This window comes from Poromitra crassiceps (genome assembly GCF_964638095.1).
Source record: "Poromitra crassiceps genome assembly, chromosome: 6".
Classification (NCBI taxonomy): domain Eukaryota; kingdom Metazoa; phylum Chordata; class Actinopteri; order Beryciformes; family Melamphaidae; genus Poromitra; species Poromitra crassiceps.
The window spans coordinates 22,070,702-22,080,378 of NC_139627.1; the positions used below are offsets into that span (position 1 = coordinate 22,070,702).

General features: G+C 44.7%; 1 protein-coding gene across 1 annotated transcript in view; it reads right to left on the reverse strand.

Moving 5' to 3' along the window:
• erbb4b (erb-b2 receptor tyrosine kinase 4b) overlaps positions 1-9,677 on the reverse strand; it is a gene marked incomplete at both ends in the record, with an annotated part of 355,388 nt that overhangs the window by 81,448 nt on the left and 264,263 nt on the right. The window lies entirely within an intron of this gene.

Consider the following 9,677-nt stretch of genomic DNA (forward strand, 5'->3'; position numbering starts at 1 on the left):
AGACATCCCCAATTTTCAGGGACAGTCCCCGTTTTTGGGGACCTGTCCCCGGCTGGAGCTGTACCCGCAAATGATTTTCTATTCCTTGTCCACGGCTGACATTGCATCTTTCAGAGGCTCTGGTGGGGTCATTTTTAAATCTAGATAGGGGTATCCTGGCTGGTGATTGGAGGGCACCAGGAGTATAAAGCCTGCTGACACATATCCGGAGACGTCTCTCCTCTTTGTCAGCTTCCAACATGCAGCACTTACTGTAGCTTTTTGTATTTTATAATGAGTTCATTGATCTGCTAAACATAAAGCCCTGGGAGCAGGGGGTAGGGGGTAGGGAGCAGGGAGTAGGGAGTAGGGGGTAGGAAGTAGGGAGTAGGGGGTAGGGAGCAGGGGGTAGCTGGGTGGCCTTTTTGGTTTGATCTTTTTGTTCTGTTTTTTTTTAGTTAGGAGCTTAGGTAACTTACCTGTATCTTTGTTGATTTTGACAGGTAAGATGAAGGATTTTTGATGTTTAGTTTCTTTATGTTTATTATGACTGTGTGTCGACTCAGCCTATTCCTCTGTTGTGTGACAATAAATCATCTTTTTGGGGCTTTAACTCTTCGTTGGCTGGTTGTGTCTGGGAGCTGGGTCCACTCCTTTTTGTGTGGAATTTCTTTGCATGTTCTCCCCGCGTTTGTGTGTCTTTCCACCGGGTGCTCTGGTTTCCTCCTAGCCTGGGTAAACCCAGCCCCCAGTGACCTGCTCTCAGGCTTACCCTGCTTACGAGTGACGTAGTGACTGAGAACTCTGAGAGCAGGTCACGTGGGGGCTGGGTTTACCCAGGCTAGTTTCCTCCCACCAACAAAGACATTTATGTTAGAGTTAATACTCCTGTCAGTGCCCCTGAGCAAGGCATTGGCAAAAGAACTGGAGTTGGTCCCTGGGCGCTGTACTGCGGCTGCCCGCTGCTCCGAGGTTCTTGGTAGGTATCTAGTATAAGATGGGTCAAATGCAGAGGATCAATTTCCCAAAGGGGATAATAAAGTATAAATATGAGAGAGTTGGTTCCAACCAAGGAGAAGGATTGAGTTTTTAAAGCATATCATCAAAGCATCACATGTCTATGCAGCCCCTTGTTCCAAGCATCCAACAAGTGCTTACGTCTTTTGCTGCCCTTCCTTGGTGGACCTAATACGTACTTTTTAACCCTATTGTTCACTGAATTACTATGACCTTCATGGTGAGCGACCGGTGCATCATGTGGACGGCTCTTCAGACTGTATCTTACCATGAATGCATGCGTAACTGCGAGAGTTTGTTCCAACCTTGTGCTTGAATGAAGGAGATGGAATGGATAGAGTTTTAAAAGAATATCTAAGCATCACATCTATGTAGCCCCTTGTTCCCGACACCCAAGTGCTTACGTGTTTTGCTGTCCTTCATGCTGGACATAATGCATATTGTTTTCTGACATGACACATCTCTGTAAACAGTGCTCACAATGGAACGAGGGTAGTGAAATGCACTGGAAATCTTGAACAATGTACTTCACTTAGGACTACACTGAAAATGCTTTTTGAGATCCGGGGCTATTCATAAAACATTCAGGGCTGTAGCCTCGAATGCCCAGGCCTAATGTCGCAGCTGGAGAACATATTGACATGCTTTTATACAAGTGAGGGGGCACAGTGAATGAAGTGGTGCCCCCTCATGAAGCCCACACTCTTCATTACAGTACAACAGTTACCATGGTCAAAAATCTCAGATTTTTATGTCAGAAGTCTGGTCACCTTAAAACACACACACACACACACACACACACACACGCGCGCGCACGCGCTATGGTAGCTAATCAAGTTGACATTATAGTAAACTGACATGAGATTAACATTAACGACCTCTCTATCGTTTTACTGCCAGTTAAGTCACACTAAGAATTGGAGAAGTTTCAAGTCCCCCCTGAGTTCATTGCTTTAAGTGCTATTTAAAAGGCCTCCATGTCGACTTGTAGGCTGTTTTACTAAGCCCACCATGTCGACTTGTAGGCTGTTTTACTAAGCCCTCCATGTCGACTTGTAGGCTGTTTTACTAAGCCCACCATGTCGACTTGTAGGCTGTTTTACTAAGCCCTCCATGTCGACTTGTAGGCTGTTTTACTAAGCCCTCCATGTCGACTTGTAGGCTGTTTTACTAAGCCCTCCATGTCGACTTGTAGGCTGTTTTACTAAGCCCTCCATGTCGACTTGTAGGCTGTTTTACTAAGCCCTCCATGTCGACTTGTAGGTTGTTTTACTAAGCCCTCCATGTCGACGTGTAGGCTGTTTTACTAAGTCCTCCATGTCGACTTGTAGGCTGTTTTACTAAGCCCTCCATGTCGACTTGTAGGCTGTTTTACTAAGCCCTCCATGTCGACTTGTAGGCTGTTTTACTAAGTCCTCCATGTCGACTTGTAGGCTGTTTTACTAAGCCCTCCATGTCGACTTGTAGGCTGTTTTACTAAGCCCTCCATGTCGACTTGTAGGCTGTTTTACTAAGTCCTCCATGTCGACTTGTAGGCTGTTTTACTAAGCCCTCCATGTCGACTTGTAGGCTGTTTTACTAAGCCCACCATGTCGACTTGTAGGCTGTTTTACTAAGCCCTCCATGTCGACTTGTAGGCTGCAGAACAGAAGGATCATTCTCACCTTTTGCCTAAGAGTCACTACCCGAGGGCTTTCCCCCCTCCAGCCAAATCATCTCGGGGCAGTATGAAACCTGCTGGGGGGCAGTATAAAACCTGCTGGGGGGCAGTATGAAACCTGCTGGGTGGCAGTATGAAACCTGCTGGGGGGCAGTATGAAACCTGCTGGGGGGCAGTATGAAACCTGCTGGGTGGCAGTATGAAACCTGCTGGGGGGCAGTATGAAACCTGCTGGGGGGCAGTATGAAACCTGCTGGGGGGCAGTATGAAACCTGCTGGGGGGCAGTATGAAACCTGCTGGGGGGCAGTATGAAACCTGCTGGGGGGCAGTATGAAACCTGCTGGGGGGCTGGATTGGCCTGCACTTTAGAGCCTCGATATTGGTAGGGACGCATCCCTAGTGTCCCTACCCAAAGCTACGCCCATGGAATGCACAAAATGAATGTGTCATTGTCATTGATATATAATATAGTCACCCAATATGAATGTTTAAACAACTTCAGATGACTGCTGATTGTCTCGGAGTAGAGACAAGTGTATTCTGTGTCAAACTGTGTCTAATCTCCAGTTGCATACTTGAAATGAAATAAGACCAACAATAACTGAAATTTACCACTGTGCTGAAATACTAATTCAATCACTACTGCTGCCGTCTCCTCCAGAAGGAGTTTACATGCGGTTTGTGATGAAAAGGAGAAGAAGAGGATTGGGATAGGAAGAGCATTGGTCAAACAGCTGGGAAAGTTCAACAGAGACCAATAGACCGCCATGTCTTGGTACAGTAACAAACTGGTGCTGGGTGCGAATCGAAACATGTAGTGCTGCTCTTTTCATCGACCTGTCGAGGCCATTTAATACGGTGGATCATAATACATTATTTGAATAACCACCTATGGGGCATAGTTTGCTTATTAAAATAGATGATTTCTCTGTCTTCTGTTTGTATCTATCTGGGAGACGTTGCCGATGGTTCGAGATCCAGCTCACTTCTAAGTGGTATTCCACAGGGGTCCATTTTGGGTCCACTTTCATTTACTCTATATCAACAATATTGTACTCTCCTTCCCACATTGTGATGTCCATTAACATGTGGATGACACAATTCTAAATGGTCTCACGAGCATTTAGGGTGCTGCTGGAGGGTGCATTGGATAGTATACTGATACACGAACCTGCGAGCCTCATGTTGGTAGGCAGGGAATCGACGGCTCCACTACCTGGGCAGCGTGGGCGCCCATCTTTTTTCTTTAATGTGTTGTATTCAGGCCGTCCTTGAAAAAGAGAGCTCACTGGCCTTTTTGGCATAATACTCATGTATGCATTGTGTGTGTGCGTGTGCGTGCGTGTCCTCACAATCAGTAGCCAATTACTGAAAAACTTTAAACAATGGCCCAGTTGATACACAATAACATCATAGTGGTAAATACTGCATCATCATACAGTATCTACCCTTTATGAATTATACATCCCTCCATGTTGACAGCTGTTCACAGTAGGCGTGTATTTATTTATGCGTAGAGCACAAGAACAGCCAATCCACATCCTCTTTCCCAGCAGTAATTTGTGTGCCGTGATAAATTGCCATTCTGTAAAGTATGCTCTGTTCGCTGCAGTTATAAGAAAAAGAAAAAAGCACTTCTGTGGTATGATCACAACTGTGTCCCTACCCCAACTTTAACTGATGGTTTAATATGCTGCCATGGAAGCTCAGTGGAGTACCGCCCGCCTCAGCCTCAGCCAAAAATGGCAACAGAAATATTTGTCTAAGATATTAAATCTGGGGAAGAAGACTGCAGCGATTGCTTGGCCTGTGACATTCTGCCTCCCTTGGCTATTTAACCCATTATTGTGTTCTGTGTATATTACACTTCTGCCAACCATCTATCAAACACAGCACGTTATGTAATCTAATTATAGCGTGTGATGTATAGATAGAGAAAGACCAAGAGGCTGTCTGTCACCCAATCATATTCACAACTACACTGCAGCTCGTTATTGTGCACTTCTACCTCCGATGGCGTCGGGGTTCTTTAACGCCGAGTTCACTCCACTCGAAAGTCCATCACCAAAGACCAGCAAGGCTTTGAATTATTTACTTCTATTCTCCAGAGAGGTGAGCGAGAGCCGCTGCTGTCTGTGCTGCTGCTGCCGCCCCGCACGCACGCACACACACACACACACACACACACACACACACACACCAATCAAATCTCCAGTCCTTTTGAAGTTAAAACTATCTTGGCTTGCTGCCATGTACTATAGACACACACAAACACAGACATCGACATTTCACTATGGGAAGGGCTTTGGTAATTCAGTCGGTCTCACTTAGCTGAGACATGGTTTAAGAGGAGGGTCTGGGGGATAGTTTAAGCCAGAGCCGTATAATAGAAGAGTTCGGACATCTCCATTCACTCCAATGGACCAGTTTTTTCCAGGAAGTAGAAAGTGGAACTCTTGAGTAAAAAAAAGCAGCACTGTCGAGTTGCAGCAAAATAGACAGTTTGTGTTGTACTTTGAAAGGGTTTTTCATCCCTTGAATCAAATTGTACATTATCAGCTTTATTTTAGCATGCAAAAGTAGCGCGAGACCCATTCCTGGCTGTTCATTGGCTAATGAGTCTCGCATTTTGGTCCTCCGCTGATGCCACTCTCTAGAGGACACTTAGTCTCTTAAAACAGACTGTCTCATCTACATCCGGCGAATGCAGCTATATACAGTCTGTACGTTACACCCCCAGAACATGCACAAGGAAGTTGGGAAAAAACCTTCAGACAGGAAAGAAGTTCGACGGAATCCGACCAATCACGACACGTGTGTCCACGAAAAATGCGGCATATTGGATTTTGATTGGACTAATGAGCGGAAGACCCGCCTTTCTGCGATTCTGATTGGACTAATGAGCGGAAAACCCGCCTTTCTACTTCCCATTCCGGTTGGTGCATGATTCTCCCCCACGAAGTACAGACGGTATGGCGGAAGCATTTGAAAATTGCGGAAGCCAACTCGTCTGTTCTAAGAGACTAGAGGACACTAGTTTAAGCATACTAGGCATCTCGCTCGCTTGATTCCTCACTAGGGCCTCGCCCGCCCTGCACCTCTGTTTTGTTACATATCTGGGGGGTAAGTCCCGCTTTAAGGAATGAGTGGAATTCGTTCCTCCTCGCCCCACTCCATTGCACAGTCGACTAACGTGAGGTGGAGCTTCATATAGTCTCTAATTTTCTGGCTGGGCGGGGGCCTTTGTGCCAACAAAACTGTTTTAAACATGGGGAATTCACACCATGCGCCGGGGACACAAACAAACGCACCCAGCGGTCTGCATGGACTCAGCTAGCCTTTAGCTGCTAACGCCCACCTGAATCAATTCACACACATCTCGTGGGAGTCGTGGCTAATAATATCCAAGCGTCGGACTGAGCAGCTGGATGGAACTCGACCATCAGGACAGATGACGTTTTTGTCACGAGTTTATAAGCCTGGAAGCTGCGGCCGGTGAGCTGAGTCCTACTTTCAAAATGTGAGTACAGTAGCCTAGCTAGCTAGTGTAAGGCTGTGTGACTATGGACTGTGGTTGTCAACGTTATCCCGGGTTTGACTCTGCTGTCAGCTAAGCTGGAAGACGCCGATTGCCTCACATCATGTAACCTGTCATGTAACATGTTTGTTTACCTGGCCACAGCGCTAGTGTCTGATATTCTTACTACACAGCGGCATCTCCATTATAGCTGGCCGAGAACGTGCAACGTTATTACCAGACCAGAGTAAAAAAAAATATATATATATATATAATGAACAATTCGTAAGCTGTATTCGAGCCCTATACGACAGTCCGAATGCGAGAATAAAGTTAAATGGTCAATTGACGGATAGGTTTAAACTGTATAGAGGGACCCGTCAAGGATGTTGCGCTAGCCCCGCCCTCTTCGCAATTTTCATAGAACCATTAGCCCAAATTATTAGAGAAAGCAGTGATTTAAGGGGTATTAAAGTGGGTAGTAAGGAACATAGAATAGGTCTCTTCGCAGACGATATTATAGTATATCTTCAGGATCCTAACACAACCTTCCCTAGACTTATGACCATTTTGGAAAACTACGGACGAATGTCCGGATATAAGTTGAATGTCTCAAAAACTCAGGTCCTCGCTTTTAACTTTTCTCCCGATAGAATATTTAGGCAAAGTTTTAGGCTGGAGTGGAGGAACGAGTCAATAAAGTACCTGGGGGTGGTAATTACACGTGACCTAACCAGACTGTACGAAGTAAATTACAATATAATTAATGATAGGTTACAGATTGACTGGTCAAGGTGGTCAACACTAGTGCTTGATTTCAGCTCCAGAATAGAAGTGGTCAAAATGAATGTTCTACCGAGGCTATTGTATCTCTTCCTGTCTCTACCGGTTAGGGTGCCGGATTCACAATTCAAAGCCTGGGACAAGCAGATATCGCGATTTATATGGGCGGGTACCAGGCCGAGGGTTAAATTCAAATCACTTCAGGTTAGCAAAGAAAAGGGTGGCCTGGCACTGCCGGAACTGAAAGGATATTATTATGCAGCTCAAATGAGGTACATAGTATACTGGTGCGCCTCGGCGTACAAAGCCAGATGGAAAGATATTGAGATGACTTTGGGGGAGGGCCGACCCCAGGCTAGACTGGGTGAAAAAGAGAAAGCGAATCAGAGGGGAGATAACATCATAATAGAGGAAACCCTACACATATGGAGAGAGGTGGTCAAGAGATACAAACTGGAGGGAGATACTAAACTTTTGATTTGGCCTTCACAATCTCCAAGCTTTGGGCCTGGTAGACTAGATAAAACATTTTCGAGATGGAGGGAAAGAGGTGTGACAGCCATTTGCACACTTTTAGATGGACAGGAGTTTGGGTCCTTTGTGAGCTTTAAGAGGGAGTTTGACCTGGGAGAGGGAGACATGTTTAGATATTTACAGTTGAGGCATTTCTATGAACACGAAATTAAGAAAGATGTTTCTGCAGAGGGTAACGAGGTGGTGGAACTACTGATGAGAGCATACAAACACACACCTACCAAGATTGTTTCCAGGCTATATAGATGTTTTCAGAATAGGACTGGGGATAACACACTGTATATTATGGAAAAGTGGAAACGTGAATTAGGCATTGACATCTCAGAGAGTGATTGGTACTCCATGTGCGAAACACAACAGAAATCTACATACTCCAGGGGCTGGAGAGAATTTGGTTGGAAAAACATAATTCGCTATTTCATTACACCTCTAATCAAAAGCAAACAGATTCGTGAACAGCAAATATGCTGGAGAAAATGTGGCCAGGTGAATGCCAATCACTCTCATGTTTTCTGGGCATGTATGAAAATTCAACCATTTTGGGAGAATATCACACAGATTATACAGAAGGTGTTGGGATACGACTTTCCAAGAGAACCACAGGTTGTGTATCTAGGGCTAATTGAAGAAAGTATCCCTCTGGATGATATTTATTTGTTCAAGATTATGACCCTGGCCGGGAAAAAAGCCATTACAAGGAGCTGGTTAAAGGAAGATCCCCCGGGGGCAGAGATATGGAAAAACATTGTGGAAGAGATCCACTCCATGGAAGAACTGACCTGTCGCCTGAGAACGAAGGCCAAAACACATGACAACCGTTGGTTGAAATGGGTGGTCTACTGGGCACAAAATGGCTGAAGGCCCTAACTGAGCCATCTAAGTAAGTCAAAGAAGAGGAGAGTGAACAGAGATTCCCCCCCCTAGTGCGCTCTGGTTTGTTTATTTGTTTATTTGTTTATTTGTTGGTTTCATGGCTGTCATTTCATCACCGATGTATATCACCAATAGGCTGTCGAAGTTCGACCTAATTGTTTTATTTACCTGTTGTGTGAAGTGATAGGTATGTGTGTGAAAAAAGGAAAATAAAGAGTTTAAAAAAAAAATATATATATATATATATATACATATATATATCAGGGCTGTCAATCGATTAAAATATTTAATCGCGATTAATCGCATGATTGTCCATAGTTAATCACGATTAATCGCAAATTAATCTAATTTTTTTAATCTGTTCTAAATCTACCTTAAACCGAGGTAGGCTACCTTAAACCTGAGAGCTTTGTGCAAAGATGCACTGTTGTATTAATATGGGTAGCTATTATCATTAGTATGGGTAAGTATTTGGCCATTGGTAATATTGTTATTATTGCTACTAGTTACTGGGAATACACATCTCTCAGGCTGCACTGTGAAGTTAATTGGTGCTATCCTCTACATCTCTTGAGCCACAGACAGGAGAAGCTGCGTGCATGCTCTCTCCCCCGTCTCTCTTTCTCGCTTTCACTCTCGGTATCTCTCTCTCTCGCGTTCCCGTTCTCCGTCGGTCTCTCTCTCTGGTCTGCTCGCCCTCCCTCTCTCACTGCCTGTCTGTCTGCCTTGCTCGCTTTCTCTGCCTCTCTCTCTCCCTCTCTGTCCCCCCCCCCCCCCCCCCCCCATTCTCCGTCTGTCTCTCACTCTCTCTGCCACGGTGAGAAACGAGACAGACGGGGAGAGCTGACGCGCTCCCTCTCTCTCTCTCACCCAAAATGCAGGACATCTTTCTCAATTTGAAGCTGAACTTGCCAATATACCCATTTTCTTCCTCCTTTCTGCTCACGTAGCTTTGTTTCTGCTGGCTATCAACGTTACTGCTTCCTGATTTCCCAAACAACGGGTCGGACCAAGGCTCAAACTTCAAAGAAAGTGCATGCGTTAATCGCGCGTAAAAAAAATAGTGGCATTAAAAGGAATTTGAGTTAACGGCCGATTAACGCGTTAATGCTGACAGCCCTAATATATATATATTTATATATATATATATAATTATTATTATTATTATTATTATTATTATTATTACGCTATCGATAATCGATAATTGATCATTAATTTTCCCGAATTTCGATTATGGAAATTGTTCAAAATGAACATCCCTAGTGTGTATGAGAGATAGTTACAAGGACAGATAGGGAGAGCGAGAAATTACT